Below are 4,386 nucleotides of genomic sequence, written 5' to 3' on the forward strand. Positions count from 1 at the left end.
TTGACAAGTTCATATCACCAGTACATTGAAGATATAAAAGGTTTTCATAATGCCATAAAGTTTGCTTGTATCCTATCCTGGTCAATTCCATCCATTTCTCCAGTCCCTGACAACCACAGATGATTTTGATGTAGCTTGGTTTTTTTTTTTTTCATCTAAACAGCAGGCATGCAGCCTACACTCTGTGAGATCCAGTTTATTTAATTTAGCATAATGCCTTTGAAAGGAATCCACATTGCGGTGAAAATCAATAGTGTTTTTTTTTTCATTACTGGATAGAATTCCATTATGTAAAAGGAACATCAATGGTTAATGTGTTATTAGTTGATTGACATGGCTTTGTTTCCCATTTTTTGGTAAAAAATGGATAAAGATCCTAAGAGCAGTCATACATAATGTTTTTTGTTTTATGGGTTTTTTGGTATGCTTCTTTGTCTTCATCTAGACTAGGGTTGCTTCTGAATTTTAGATTAGCATAGTATATGTGTAACTTTATGAGTTACTGACACAGTGGTTTTAACATTCTGAATTTCTATCCATACTGCCATTTTGTGTGCACTCAGTTACTTCTTTCATTGTTAATCTGAGTCCCTCCACCTGATGAAGAATGGTATCTTGTTGATGTTATGGTTTTAATTTCCAAAACCACTAATGAATGACTGACAACATGTTTCCATGGACTCCGTTATCATCTGTATCTTCTTCTGCAAAATATCCTTTAAAATCTTGCAATCTTTTTTTTTCTTTACTGGATTGTTGGGTCTTTTTGCATTGATTTTGGAGAGTCCCTTAAATACTGTTTTCTGTAATATTTTGCTCTAATGGGTGCTTTAGCTTTTGATTTGCTAACCAATTTATTTCCAGACCAAAGCTTATAATTTGAGTATAATCCAATATATCCACTCTGTAGTCTGAGTCTCTATATCACACCTATGAAAATTAATTATTTTCTCCAGTAAATTTTATAGTTTTAAGTACTACATTTAGGTCTTTGATTCACATACATTAAAAAGTTCAAGGCCTAAACTTCAAAATCTTTAAAGTTTTTAATTTTGGCATGTAGAAGACCAACTGACCCTGAACCTTTTCCTTAAAAAAAAAAGAGATTATTCTTATTTTATTGAGATACTTCACACATTTTATGTTATACAACACATCACATATTTGGGTTTATGTCTGAACTGTGTGTGGCTCTGTTAACACTGGAATTCCAAATAGCAATAGAACTGTCCTTACTGAACTGATATACAACAATTTTTTTAGACTACTATGCCTGGTTTTTTTTTGTGTTTTTGGGGGGGTCTGGTCAAGGGCCTGAACTCTGGGCCTGGGTAGAGCTAGCATTCTACCACTTGAGCCACAGTACCACTTCTGGCTTTTTTTTTCCTGCTTATGTGGTGCTGAGGAATCGAACCCAGGGCCTCATGCATGCAAGGCAAGTGCTTTACCACTGAGCCACCTTCCCAGCCCATATGCCTGTTATTTTTTATTTTAATTATATTTTTATATCAGGTCTATGTTCTAAATGAAATAAAAGTCAGGCTGTGATACTGAAGTTTCTAATTTAAATACATTTAAATATTTAAAAATATTTCATACTAAGCAGTACTGAGAGTTAACCATATCCAAAGTATTTAGAAATACTTTGCATAAAAGGGCAGCATTAGAGATAAATGGAGTCCAAGATGGTTGCAGGCAAGATGGAAGCATGACCCATCTAGATCTATACCTGGTAGAACAACTAACTACATTTGTGACTTTTCATAGACAAGAGTCTCACTGGTTATCAGAAAAAAGAAAAGCGTGAAAAAAAGCACCTCATTAGCAACAGCTGCAACAATGAGCAACCAAGCAAGTAGTGCATTTTCAGCCTGTCTTCCGTAATAAGAGCACAAGCCATATTGTGTGGGCTGCTTGTCAACTTCTAGGCACATTCCTGCCAGCTCGAAGGAAAGGCTGTGGCTGTCCAGCCAGTCAATCTGTCCACAGTCGAGAAAGGATATTACAGCAAAAGCCTAAGCTACAGAGGAAAATCTTTTAGATTTATCAAGACATCAGAAAACAGCTCAGTCTTGCCTGGTTTCCTCGTGCAGAATTGTCAGTCTCCCCTCTGTGCAGGCACTTCCTCTGCCACTGAACACACAGAAAATCAAACAGAAACACTGGTGCTGAGTGACTCCTTGTCCTGAGAGCACATTCCCAGAACACTTTGATCACAAGCTATCTGTATTAGCATTCTGTCCAGGAATAAAAGCAAAGCTATTCATCCAGCTGAACAGAAAAGTTCCCCAAGGTTTTAATGAATTGCTGTGTTTGTTCAACAGTTGTCAGGTGTTTCAAATTGTTCTATTGATAGTACAGTACTGTGTGTGTTTTTTATGAGTGACAGCAAAACCCAAATACAAAGCAGCTCTGCCCTTATAGATAGGTTGTTGTGCATTTTGAAGATCTGAATGCTTCTGTAAATTACAGTCAAAATGAACTCGGTGTGGCCTGGGTTTACAATCAGTTGCTTTGATTATTGTCCAAACATCTTACCAACTCTTGTCTAAAGCTCCACCATAGTTAAAAAGTTGGATGCAGATGTCGAATGAGTGGTGAAGACACCTACAAAGAAGTCTAAGTCCCCCAAAGGCCAAAGGAGAACTGAATTCATTCAATTACCATTTCCTTTAGTTCAACTCCGGGAAACTTGGATAATAACCAAGGCTAATGGAGACAGAACTATGTTGAGGGAACCACTGGAAGCCTGCAGGGTAACAAAGGCACTAGAGAGAGGCGTTTAAAATGTGGCTGGGTATGTCTTTTTTTTAAAGAAATGTAGAAACTTACAAACTAAGTCTCACTCTGGGGAACCAAGGTCAGCCATGTACTACACTTAGAATTTTATCTGTGCCTGAAATTTTGTTTGAGTAATCACATTAGATCTGCTTTCATTTATCTATTTTCATCAGAATTTCTTCAGTATTAGTTATGTGTTTATTCTTCATATTTTAAAAGAAAACTTCACTTGAGAAGCACTATGAATCAAAACCAAGTTATCCTCATGGTAACTTCTGGAAATCCTTACTACTTGGAATTGAATGCTGTATCATACTGAACTCCTGTATGTACGGTGCTGTTTCTTAAGATTCCACTGTGTTTGGCTAATCTGACTATTCATTTGACAATACTGAGCTTCATAAAACTTAGATGTTAATAAAACAATGTAGTATAACATAAGAACACATATAACTTATCATCCCTACTCTTTTATGGCTTTTGGTCTTTCAGCTTAGAACTAAACCATGTCAGTGTCTCCCTGATTCTTGGAATTTGGATGGTTCATCCACTTATCAAATTTTTCTTTTTTTAAATTTTCAAGCAACAAATGACTATTGGTGAACATTTTATTTTCTAGATTAATAACTAAACACATTTTTGTTGTAAGGCATTTAAAACAAATAAATATTCAGAACAAGTTATCAAAGTATTCATTCATACGTCCCACTGCTTGCACATTTCTTGGCAGCACGAATCACAGGAAATACTATGGCTCCTGGACTTGCATTGTTTCTGTTCTGTTTGGTCCTGTTCTGTTCTGCTATAGTATTCTCTGTTCCTATCCTATCCATTCTTTCCTCTCCTCTTCTCTCCTCTAGGCTGGTCCCAGTGCAGGAGAACCAGCTCCGTGGTGCTAAAAGGATAGATAAAACAATGGATGGAAGTTAATGATTGTCCAGTGTTCAACTGAGATAAGATTGATGGACAAGATTGATGGATCCCCAGGATTTGAGTCAGTAGGAAGGGCACATATTTTGTTTAAGACAAAGAGTTCATCTACGCCACAATGTACCTAGTTCATCTCAAGTGAGTATCAAAGAGATAATAGCATTCCTGGTGCCAGGATCCCGTGATAAAACTCCACATACCACTTTAATGGTTTCATCTATTTGTAGTTTCCAGGGAAGTTATACAAGGAAAAATGGCTAGGGATACTCAAGGACAATCATGGCTGTTAACACCCAAGATGGTTGCAGGCTTGTCAAGCTGAATGCATACAACTGTCTTACACGATAAAGAGCTATGTCAGATAGAATTAAGGTTTCTGTCAGTCAACTTGTGTTGCTGTAGCTAAGTACCAGAGGCTAGGTAATTTATAAATAGTAGAGATTTATTTCTCCCTGTTCTGGAGAGTGGGTAGGACAAGCTGGCAGGATTGGGAGCTAGTATATGTTAATCTTCAATTACAATGTGCCTTGGATTCTGTGTCCTGGTGTAGTAGCAGGGACAGAAGGACCAAAGGGCCCCTAAGCTATCCTCTTCTCCTTTGATAAAGCACTAATCCATTTTCAAGCGCAGAATTAATCACTTCCCTCAAAGGCTTCACCTATGAATGTCACTAAA

This window comes from Dipodomys ordii, unplaced genomic scaffold (assembly GCF_000151885.1).
Source record: "Dipodomys ordii isolate 6190 unplaced genomic scaffold, Dord_2.0 Scaffold11, whole genome shotgun sequence".
Classification (NCBI taxonomy): Eukaryota; Metazoa; Chordata; class Mammalia; order Rodentia; family Heteromyidae; genus Dipodomys; species Dipodomys ordii.